The following is a 12,504-nucleotide window of genomic DNA, read 5'->3' as shown; positions in this document are numbered from 1 at the left end:
CTAATGCTATATTTCCATTTTTTTTTCTCATTTTCATGAGCTTTGTTTCTGAACTGTCTTGTTTTTTTTTCTGTGCTTTTCTTTGGGTATCTGATGTGGTTGGAATGTCTCCGGGTAGCAAAATTATTCTTTGCAAAATCCCTGAGAATCCCACATTATTAGAAGCATTCACAGTTCAACAGAGCAGGAAAATGTTTAAAGCAGTCATGAAATGGGCTGTTACAACACAGATGCTCACTTCCACTTGTGGAATGACAGGCCACCTAATGTACACTGCAGAGAAACAGGCCTATCGATGAGGACAGTTTAAGATGAGTCAAGAATTTTTAGCTTGGCTTGTGGGCCGGCGCCTGACCTGATTGGACAAGAAATCGCATGAGGTGATGTCGGGTGAGCGTCCCGAGGTCATCCAGCACTCTCGTGATAATTCAGTCGGCGGGTGCATGCAAAAGTCGGAAGCGCGCCTGCCGATAATTAAGAGGCCAATTACAGTTATTAAAGGTGCAATTGTCTCCGATTTTTCATGGTCCGTCTAACCTTACGGTTGGTGGTTGGGCGAATTGGCCAGGCGGCCTTTGCATTTTTCATGAAACCTCATGCAAGGGCAGAATGAGGTTTCCATTACTAAATGAATGGAAAATAAAAATTTATCGACAGCACTTATGTATATGTTCAGGTGACTGATTGCAATGCTTGGGCATTTTTTATCCTGATTTTAAAAACCTTATTTTATGCTTTTCAGGTCTTCAGCTCCCCGAGGCAGCTCTCTGCCTTCAGACAGCTTTCTGTGAGTGCTCCCCCGCGCCAACGGTGACATCAGCGCCCGCTCTCCTCCTGCCCCCATCCCAGCAGCGCTGACCATTGATTGGTCAGCCAGCGTGAAATTGCGGTCAGGGGTCGACAACGGTTGGCAGTCCATTCCCTGGCTGATCCCAGACCCGCCGATCGCGCCCACCCATCGACCTTAAAATTCTGCCCAAGGAGTCGCTTTGAAAGCATCCCAATCCTCATAAGGGGTCTTCATATGTGCTCCATGAGCAAGATGGCTCACATTGACAATGTTAATCAGATAAAAATCTCTGTTAATTAGTAAGCTCTGTGGAGTCTAATTCCCCAGGCCTCGCTTACCTGGTTCTGAGGACACAGTCTGTCCGTTGTGTCCTCTTCTTCCCAGTACAGATCCAGCAGTGGCCACTGATATGATGTGGCCCTGGGTTTCAGCAGAGCTAGAAAAATTATCAGATCTCTGCAGGGCTTCAGTACCCCCACTTGCTTTTTTTTACCTATGCACTAAGACTGACCCTATGGGCTGAATTTACTGCTGGCGACAGTGGTCCTGCTGATGAGCTTGAAAGCCACGTTGGGTTAGTGGGGGGCTTGCAGTGGGAGGTAGCCTTGTTTTGGCAGTCAGAGGAACCCAGGGCCACATCTTATCAGTGGCCACTCCTGGATCTGTACTGGGAAGAAGAGGACACAACAGACAGACAGTGTCCTCAGAACCAGGTAAGCGAGGTCTGGGTGTACAGAGGCCTGCCTGACTAGCCCTGGCGAGGTGGGGTGTGTTCATGGTGGTGAGGGCTGGTGGCACCATTGCTGTGAGGGTGTCCATTGCTGACAGGTGCTCCTCTGTGCACCAAAGAGTGTCTGAATAAGAGGGCCCTCCTTGAGCCCACTAGGACGCTGCCAGAGTTCACCTGGCTGTTTCTCAAAGTGGAGGAGCCTCCTCCCCCCTACCTCCACAAAACCTGGTCAAATATCAGCAAAGGTGCGAAGAGGTCCTTAATTGGCTACTTAAGTGGCTCAATTGGCCTCTAGGAAGGAGAGTCATCCACTATCTTTCAGAGGCCACCAGGATGGCAGTGGGAAGGTGATAGCTCTGGTTTGGAGTGGTGAAGGTCAGCGACACCGTTGCCATGAGGGTGTCCAATTACAGCACACCCCCTGCTAGCCTCCCAGCCTGTCCCCAGAGCACTGGCAAAATCTCAACTTAACCTTTTAGATCCTCTGATCTATGCGCAGCTGCCATTTGCCAGAGGTGACGATATCTCCTATTCCCTCATTGCTTTCTCAGTCAATGATTCCAATGTGGCTTGTACTGTTGGGCCCTTTATCTGCAAGGGTATGCTCAGGCACTTAAAGATCATTTTGTCCTGCAAGCAGGAGAGTCGTATTGACATACTGAAAGGACATACAGCACTGACAATGTACTGGAGCTGCATCACCTCAGTAACGTACTGCAAGGTTCAATTCTAAACGTATTGCTCTGCTAGGTTAACCTGCAAGCATTTATGGTATGACCTTCCTTTAGGAATTGTTGGTACGCCAATATTGGCATAAGCATTTCTATGTTGTACCTTTTCCTATACTTAAGTATCCAAATTCATTCTAATTGTTCATTGCCTTAGGCAGTACTGACTTAGTTAACACCACCTGTTTGCATAAAGGAGAAGGTCTGAACAAGAAGTTTGCTGTGTGTCTACTTATGGCAGATACTTGGCCTGCATATTATTATTAGTCTTGACTTACCTCAGCAGGTTTTTTCAAATCTGCCAGCTTCTTTTCACATCCTGACAGGCCCTGCAAGTTCTGGGGACATCATTGACTTACTCTGTATTTCCCCCAGTGCCTGCTGTTCCAGATGTTTTGGGGGACAATAGATGGAGAATTGCCATCTGTATTGTATATACTTTCCTTCCTTACAGAAAATCTTCCAGCACCTGGCTGTCAAAATGACACTTTTTTTTGTCTTGTATCTCCCTGGTACACCTAAATCGCTCATTAAACAGCTGAACTGGGCTGACATACACTATTTCAAGAGTTTAACTGGCTGTTTAGCACTGTTAGAAGGTTCTGGCCCAGATTACTGCTGCTTCTGCTTCATTAGAGTTCCATTGTGCACCTGCTGTAATGCAGACAAATAAATCAGTAAAACTGTAGATTGATGAGTATGCTTAATACTGCTGAACTAGTTTAAGCATTGCTCAGCTAACACTTAAATACTGCATAACGTTGTTTTCTAGCCTATACGCTGTAAATCATGCACACTATTTAACACAGACTCTCTGTAACCGAGAAATTACTTTCTGTAAGGATAATAGGGCTGATTTTTCAATTAGGCACTTCTTGTGACCCACTTCTTGTCAATGCACCAAACATTGTGTGTGTGTGTGTGCCTATCAGCCTTTTTCTGTGTGCTGCCTCATCTGCCCAGACTGAAAGCAAAGGCAAAATATAACACGTCTGGTGATGATGCTGCACGAGTCAATCACATGGAAACTCAGCTACATGAATTATCTCTCCAATGCCTGCAACTTGTTCTCCCTGACTATAAGCATCAAGAATACCTTGATTATGGGATATGCTGTCACATCTCCATCCTTGATCACACTAAACAACACCCCGCTGGAAGTGGTTGGCAAATTCTGCTACTTGGTGTTCACGGTGACAGACAATATGCCCCTTGATGCAGAACTCGATACACGCACAGGGAAAACAGCTGCCACTTTTGGCCGACTCAAAAAACATGCATGGATTAACACCAAGCTGACTCTTAAGACCAAGGTGCTGGTATATGAGTCCTGCATTCTCAGCACCTTGTTGCATGGCTGTGAAGCATAGATGGTTTACCGCTACCAAGAAAGGAAACTCAATAACTTTCATCTTTGTTGTTTGCAGCACATTCTTAGCACCTCATGGAAGAACAAAAAAATCACGAATGCAGCAGTCGTCTCAGAGACAAATCTCTCAGCTATGCTAGCGCTCATCAAGCAGAGGTGTCTTTGCTGGCTTGGGCACATTCGCAGGATGGAAGACAGATGTATGTCCAAGAATTTTCTGTCTGGCAAGATAGCCAGAAGGCCACCAGAGTGCCCAAAGCTCCCCACCAAGGATGCTTGCCAGCATGACATGAGGGCCCTAAACATTGATTTTCACACTTGGGAACTACTAACTAATGATAGGATATTACTGTTTTGGAGCCTGCTCAGAGAAGGGTTACCAGACTGATACGTGGAATGAGTGGGTTGTCTTATGAGGAAAGGTTGGACAGGCTGGGCTCGTTTCCACCGGACTTTAGAAGAGTGAGAGGTGATTTGACTGAAGTATACAAGATCCTGAACGGCCTTGACAAGGTGGATGTCAAAAGGATGTTTCCTCTTGTGGGTAAGTCCAGAACTAAGAAGTACTGCTTTAAAATTAGCGGTTGCCCTTTTAGGACAGAGATAATGAGAATTTTTTCTCTCATAGTGTTGTGCAACTTTGGAATGCTTTGCCTCAGAAGGCAGTGGAGGCGGGGTCATTGAATATTTTAAAGGCGGATTCTTGTTAGGCAAGGGAATCAAAGGTTACCGGGGGTAGATGGGAATGTGGAATTTGAGACACAAGCAGATCAGCCATGATCTTATTGAAAGGCGGAGCAGGCTCGAGGGGCCAAATGGCCTATTTCTGCTCCTATTTCATATGTTCATTCCCAGTGGACTTTCTGCATGTCCATCATCTTACGTGGGTGAAAGAATGCCCATCAAAGTCCTGATCTGAGTTATCTGTAGCAGAACTCGTGTACCATCTTGCCTTTTGGTGAACTGGCATCTGCGTTACCCTATCCCTCTGCCTTGGGGGCAGTGTCTGGACACATGCAGATTCCACTTCTAAGCCACACTGTAAAGTATACACAATGTCAGAATGTGTTGAGGTTGAAATTCAACCAAGCATTCATTGTGACATATTAATAGCTCTTGAGGAAATGTCAACAATGACTCCTATTGAAATTGCATGAACACATACACCATATGGCCTGTCCATCAAAGCCATCCAGCCGAGTGTTTTTAACTCTTCCTGTTCAGATTCTGGAAGATGTCACATGACCTTCTGCCTTCATCTGCTCCTCCCCTAGATTCCTGCCATTGGCCTCTCAGCTAGGTTGAGAGCAGCAGAGCCCAGAGCTGTTCCATTCCCCCAGGCCCAGGCACTCACTAGATTTCAGTCTGTAGCCCGCTTCTGTCTTACACCCTACCCAGGAATGGGTAGTCTTTTGGTGAGAGCTAGCCCCATGGGCAGAACTTTCTGCCTGTCAGGTGGGGGGAGCAGGAGTGGCCGCGGGCAGGCGCGTACCCGATCGGTGCCCGTGATTGGGGCCACGCTGCCATTTTGCCCCGGTGGGCCAATTAAGGCCCTCCCACCTCATTTCTAACTCCCGTGAATAGCGGGAGTGTGCAGGCTGTGGTGGGCGTGTCCAATGGCGACCCGGCAGTCTGTTTAAAGGAAGGCCTGGCAGTCTCCTGTAGGCTGCTCACAATGACCACTTCGAGGTCACACCACAGGGGATCTGCTGAGAAAAGCATGCTGGAGGGAAGGGCAGAGGAGCAGGGCAGGCTGTAGGGTTTGCCACAGGAGGAGGGCACACTGCAGGGTAGGCCAGTGGGGGGCCAATGAGCCCCTCGCTTTTCTGATGACTGACTTGCTGCCCTCCTGGAGGAGGTGGCAGCACGGCGGGAGGTGTTGGTCCCCCAGGATGGGAGGATGAGGCCCCCCCCACATGACCAAACGTGCCTGGGGGAAGGTGGCGCAGGTGGTGAGCTCCCAGGACATGGTGCAGCGCACCTGGATCCAGTGCTGTAAGTTCTTCAATGATTTGTTGTGCTCTAGAAGGTTGAGTACCATGTTGGCATTGGGCATTTAACCCAGCAGGTAGCCTTAGCCTTTGAGGCCGCCCTCCCCCAAGTCTTACTGCCATGACTGCATTGAATCATGTTGGGCATTTCCCGTATGCTGGGTGGGCAAGCAGATAGTGCCCATGCTTAGATCAGCCTGAGTGGTTCATGAGGAGATGAGTTCTTCCCCACACCATGTGCTGCTCTTACTCGCCCATGAATAGTCTGTGTGCAACCTGCAGGAGATGCAGATAGGCACATGCTCAGAACTCCAACACATGTCTTATTCACGGTGATGAGATTGTGGAATGGGAGCCTCAAGTTCTCATGGCCAAGAGCCATCTGCCGCCCTTGACACTGCACCTAGTTGCACCTCCTTGCTATGGGAGCTAAGACCGTGTGTTTCCTAAAGTGATGGACGCAGAATGAGTCCAAGGTGGCTGTTAGAGGAAGTGGGGGGGGGGGGGAAGGCGGGGGCGGGGGGAGGGGGGTGGGGGGGGGTGTTGGGGGGGGGGGCGGCGTTGGGGGGGGTGTGTGTGTGTGTTGTGGGGGGGGCACGGTTGGGAGCAGGCGTACTAGCTTTGTGTGACTGATCAGCAGTAGTGGGGAGAGGAGGCACTGGAGGCCCGATATGGCCCACTGTGGTTGGGGTGTGGTGTGAGTGTGCAGGCTCCATGTGCGATTAGCCCCAATGAATGGTGTTCTCTGTTTTTCAGGAGAAGAATTCTCACAATGCATGTGAGCGTTCGCAGACTGGAGGTGGCCAGGCCCAGATCATGATTTTAAGCCATTTTGAGCAGGAGGCCCTGGAGCTTGAGAGGCACCATGCGCCCAGGTCAACTGGTGTTGGTGAGGCTGGGGTAAAACGGCCAGCTATTTGAAGTCAGCAGTGACATCCGCTATGTCCTCCCATCATCCACAGCACTGATGATTGTTTCATTTGTTATTGTTGCAACATCAAGATCGTGACTCACTAACTTGATCGAGTTTTTCGAGTAAGTGACAAAGATGATTGACAATGGAAGGGCAGTGGATGTTATATACATGGATTTCAGTAAGGCCTTTGACAAGGTCCCTCATGGCAGACTGGTACAGAAGGTAAAGTCGCACGGGATCAGAGGTGAGCTGGCAAGATGGATACAGAATTGGCTTGGTCATAGAAGACAGAGGGTAGCAGTGGAAGGGTGCTTTTCTGAATGGAGAGCTGTGACTAGTGGAGTTCCGCAGGGATCGGTTCTGGGACCTTTGCTGTTTGTAGTATACCTAAATGATTTGGAGGAAAATGTAACTGGGCTAATTAGTAAGTTTGCAGACGACACTAAGGTTGGAGGAGTTGCAGATAGTGAAGAGGATTGTCAAAGGATACAACGGGATATAGATCGGTTGGAGACTTGGGCGGAGAAATGGCAGATGGAGTTTAATCTGGACAAATGTGAGGTAATGCATTTTGGAAGGTCTAATACAGGCAGGAATTACACAGTAAATGGCAGAACCCTTAAGTGCATCGACGGGCAGAGGGATCTGGGTGTACAGGTCCACAGGTCACTGAAAGTGGCAACGCAAGTGGATAAGGTGGTCAGGAAGGCATATGGCATGCTTGCCTTCATTGGCAGGGGTATTGAGTATAAAAGCTGGGAAGTCATGTTGCAGCTGTATAAAACCTTAGTTAGGCCACACTTGGAATATTGCATGCAATTCTGGTCGCCACATTACCCGAAGGATATGGAGGCATTGGAGAGGGTGCAGAGGAGGTTTACCAGGATGCTGCCTGGTCTGGAGGTTATTAGCTATGAGGAGAGGTTGGAGAAACTCGGATTGTTCTCACTAGAGCGATGGAAATTGAGGGGCGACTTGATAGAAGTTTACAAAATTATGAGTGGCATGGACAGAGTAGATAGTCAGAAGGTTTTTCCCAGGGTGGAAGAGTCAATTTCTAGGGGACATGGATTTAAGGTGAGAGGAGAAAACTATAGACGAGATGTGCGGGGCAAGTTTTTTACACAGAGGGTAGTGAGTGTTTGGAATTCGCTCTCAGAGGAGTTGGTGGAAGCAGGTACAATAGAGATGTTTAAGAGGCAGCTTGACAAATAAATGAATAGGATGGGAATAGAGGGATATGGATCCCGGAAGTGCAAAATGTTTTAGTTGACGGGCAATATGATCAGTGGAGGCTTGGAGAGCCGAAGGGCCTGTTTCTGTGCTGTACTTTTCTTTGTTCTTTGTTCTTATTGCTCAGTCACAGAGTGAGAAAGTCAGACGTGTGGATCATAGACAAAGGTCCCTCGGCCCGTCAAAGATGCATGGGTCAAACACCTTTCAAAGTCGCCTTATCCCATTCCTGTACACTATCCCCATGGCCTTGTATGCCATGGCATCTCAACTGAACATCCAAATACTTATCACATGTTAGGAGGGTTTCTGCGTCCACCACCCTGTCAGGCAGTGCGTCCCACATTACTGTGTGCAAAAGTTGATCATCACCTCACATTTCAACCTCATGCCCCTTACCTTAAATCAATGCCACCAGGTTACTCATCCCTCCACCAAGGGGAAAAGTTCCTTTCTGTCGACCCTATCTATCCCCCTCATAATGTTATAAACCTCAATAATGTCACCCCTCAATCTCCTCTGCTCCAGGGGAAATGACCCCAGTCTATGCTATGTCTTCTCATAAGTCAAATTCTCCAGCCCAGCTAGCATCCTGGTCAACGATCTTTGCACTCTCTCCACTCCAATCACATCCCTCCGTTGAAGTGCATTTCACAACTGCATGCAGAACTATAGCTGTGGCCTAGACAGCATTTTCTGCACTTATAACATGACCTCCTTGTTCCAATATTATATTCCTCGGCTAATAAAAGCAAGTATGGCATTTACCTTTTTAAACACCTTATGTACCTGTCCCACTACCCTAATGGACCTGTCAACATGCCCAACAAGGTCCCTCTGATCCTCCTTACTTCCCACGGTCCTACCATTCCTCATGTATTCCCGTGCCTTGTTTGTCCTGCCCAAGTGCATCACCTCACACTTGTCCACATAACATTCCATTTGACATTCGTTAGGCCATCCGACCAGCCCGTCTGTATCCGCCTGTAATGTAAGACTATCCTCCTCATTATTTGCCACTCCACCAATATTCATGTCCATAGGCTCTGGTTCTGAACACATAGTGAGCCAGAGGGAAAGGGATAAAGTGTGTCACTGTGTGCAGGCTAACTGATCCACTGTCCTGGTTGTTAATTTCAGTGTCATCCCAGCCTGTCAACCAGGAGCAATTCCAGGTGCCCCCCTTCTCACACCCGAGGGCCCTCAACTGTCGCCTGTATCACACCATTTCTGCGAGGCAGGCACCAGCGCAGATACTAGCACCTCAGTGGGCATTGCAACATCGGCTAGTGTCCTGGGGCACAGTGGAGAGGGCACTTCACAATCACTGGAGGAGCTGGCAGAGGCAGAGCGTGCCAATGATGCCAGAAGTTGGAGGACTGCAGGGGACCAGGCGCATGCTCAGTCAGTGCCTGATGATGTGCCTCTGGAGTCGTCCGCGATGCAGCAGGTGCAGGAAATGCGACCGGGTGTGTGGGAGCATCTGGGAATAATACATGAGGCTGTGCTTCGCTTGGTGTCTGTGGTGGAGGAGTCCATGTGGAGCATCACTGATGCAATAAGCATCATGGCAGAGCGTCATGCTTCCTCCATGGAGAGAGTGGCAACTCTCATGGAGAGGCACCTCCAGGACAACAAGCAGGTTCTCCTGGGGTTACACTCGGACCTACAAGCCCTCACAGAGCCAGTGGCCACAGCTGGTCAGTGCCAATGTGGGAGATGGTGTGGGCTTCAAGCTTCCCAGCTTGTTGCCCATCCATCGACGGTGAGCAAGGAGGTCCAGGGCGACATCATGTTAGCGCAGCAGCTGCCTGTCGTATCTGCGGGCTCCTCACATGACCCTCCGGATGAGGGCAACAGCTCAGGCTGCGACGACTGGGGAGATGCCAGCTGTGGACCTGGCAGATCCCTCCCAGGCGGGGCCAGCACAGGCTCCGTGGGCCAGAGGACGACCGCCAAGATCATCGAGGCCAACAGGACAGCAGAGTCAGCAGGCTGTCTCAGATGCCACTCCGAGCGATGGGGTAGCACCAAGACGTAGCACCCGTAAACGTTAGCACAAGGCACCTTAGGCACATCATGGGTTTCTCACTGGTGCTTTTCTGTTGGCCCTAGATTAGGGAATTATTATTTGTTTAAGCTTGAATAATGTTTTGGTTTGACTTTGTGTGACCTTATGATGGTGAAAATGAAAAGCAGATGTATTATCATGGCTGAGGGTGGCTCTTTCTTCTGCATTTGTACGCTTACATACATGTCCTGAGTGTTTGAGTGGACATTGAAGTTTATGTCCAAAGCCCTTAGTTGTAGCTGATGAAGTGGAAGATGCAGCATTTAAGTGCCGAGTATGGAAGCGCCTGGCAAGGCTGGTCCCCCTGATCCATTTGTGTGGAGCTAACTGAAGGTTCGCTGGATTCAAATCTCCCATGTGTCTCTGCCTCCTTGGTGTAGTCCCGGGTCAGCATTTAGCCCCTCATCATTCCCCTGTGCTTCCTCATCCTCAGAATCCTCAGTGCTGGACTCATCGTGTGCAGCCACATCCACTGCGTCAACATCTTCATCATCTACTGTGTCCCCCCCTTTCCAGCGCAAGATTGTGGAGAGTGCAGCATGCAACCACAATCACCGAGACATGATCTGGGGGGTACTGGAGTGTGCCCCCTGAGCGGTCCAGGCATCAGAAGCGCATCTTGAGAAGACCGATGGTTCTCTCCACCACAGCCCTTGTGGAGCCGTGGCTCCTATTGTAGCGCTGCTCAGCTTCTGTTCTTGGATGGCAGAGAGGCGTCATGAGCCTCTGACGGGATAGTCCTTGTCACCCAGCAGCCATCTATCAAGCCAGAGTACTGAAGAGCCCCAGCACCTCGGAGTGTCTGAGGATGTAGGCGTCGTGAGAGCTGCCTGGGTGCCTTGCACAGACTTGTAGAATCAGCATCCTGTGATCACATACTATCTGCACGTTCATGGAGTGGAAGTCCTTCCTGTTGACGAAGGCACCGGGCTCACCTGCTGGCGCCTTGATGGCCACATGTGTACAGTCTATAGCACCCTGGACATGGGGGAAGCCAGCAATGGCCGCGAAGCCTCTGGCTCGGTGTCTGGCTTGCCAGGTCACAGTGGGAGTGGAGGAAGATCAATGCCTGAACAGAGTGCCTGTAACCTGCTTGACACAAGTGTGGACAGCTGATTGGGAGATACCGCAAAGATCACCCACCTGGAAGCCCAAAGAGATAGAGGTTGAGGGCACCTGTAACCTTCAGAGCCACTGGGGTGTCCGCCCACACGGTTAGGAGAGATCTCAGGGCCAATCATCTGACAGATGTAGTTGACAGTCTCCCTTGACAGCCAGAGCCTCCTTCGGTACTGCACCTGTCATATTGAGGTGGCTGCTTCGCCGCCTGTATACCCTGGCAGCAGGATAGTGGTGTCTTCCGCCTTGGACTACCTCTTGGCCCTGCACCCCTTGTGCCTGCACCTGTACTCCCAAAGGTGGCTCCTGGCCTCCTCCTTATTCTAGTCCTCCTTTCCTCCTCAGAGGAGCTGCCTCCAGTGGACATGTCAGAATCCATACCCAGGCTAAAGGGCGGCCTCCAGAAAGCTGCAGGTCGGATAAAGATTACTGACTGCAGAGTGCTGACCTGAAGGTTCAAAGTACAGAGAAAGCTGCCAGAATTCGTTCTGAACTGCTACACATCACACAGGCAAGTTTAAAAAACTTTCTGCAATAAATACTCACAGACCAGATTGACAACCCCACTGAGCCCTCTTATCCCGCCCGTGGATGAGTTTTATTAAAAAATCTCTAATCCGCCTGCCCATTGCGTCTGTGTGCTGACCTGAAGATCACATGGGCACCTGAAAATTACCAACTTTTGACGAGTTAAGGGCCTTAACTAGCCCGTTAATTAATGGCGGGTGCGTGTCAAACTTCATCGTGTGCCCACCCAGCGAAATATCGCGATGGTGTGCGGTGACATTGGGAAGCTTTCCTGACGACACCACGTGTCACCTTATGCACTGAGGTGCGGGCCTGCCCCCCACACATCAAGCAGAAAATTCTGCCCCATGGCACGGTTGTCTCCACCTGCAAGTCTTTCATCTCAGAAGTGCTGTGTCCGGCAAGGAGACCCAAAACAACCCCCAGGTTCTACACAGGGAGTGTGGTGGCCTCAATCCAGCACTGGGGTCTGCCAGCTTTACCAGAAGTAGAACCCGTACTCCACAAATGTCCAGTAGCCATCAACCTCCTGAGCAAAAGTCTTGGCTGCCTTCCAACTGCTCATTCACTCTACACCCATTAGTATTTCGCATATCCTGAATCTCCTGGATTGCTTTCAATGGTCACCGAGAGATTGATGCCAGTTTTGGTAGACTCTCAGCCAATCTGGGAAGGTTGGTAACCCGAGGAATGTTAGTGAGCTTGTTCATTATCATTCTTTTCTTCCTCGGCAACTTCTTGCTCCTATGTCACTGGTGTTTTGAGCTCAAATACTGCAATATCTCTCAGTGTAAAGTCTTTATTGAATTGATTATAAGAAGGCTGCTTATAGAGAGAGTTCCTCATGGTAGAGGTCACATGACTACAGCAAGCCAGATAGGACATGTAGTAATGTGGCATTTCAAAACCCAAACAGTTGGCTGACCTGGTAGCAGTTTTTGGGTATCTGAAAGGAGAAAGGTATAAGAGTAAAATTACAAGTGAGTGAAATGGCTGAATTTAAAGGCTGATGTGGTAGCCTGGTGCAAT

Source organism: Carcharodon carcharias, chromosome 13 (assembly GCF_017639515.1).
Source record: "Carcharodon carcharias isolate sCarCar2 chromosome 13, sCarCar2.pri, whole genome shotgun sequence".
NCBI classification, from domain to species: Eukaryota; Metazoa; Chordata; class Chondrichthyes; order Lamniformes; family Lamnidae; genus Carcharodon; species Carcharodon carcharias.
Note: the sequence above shows the minus strand (reverse complement) of the source record.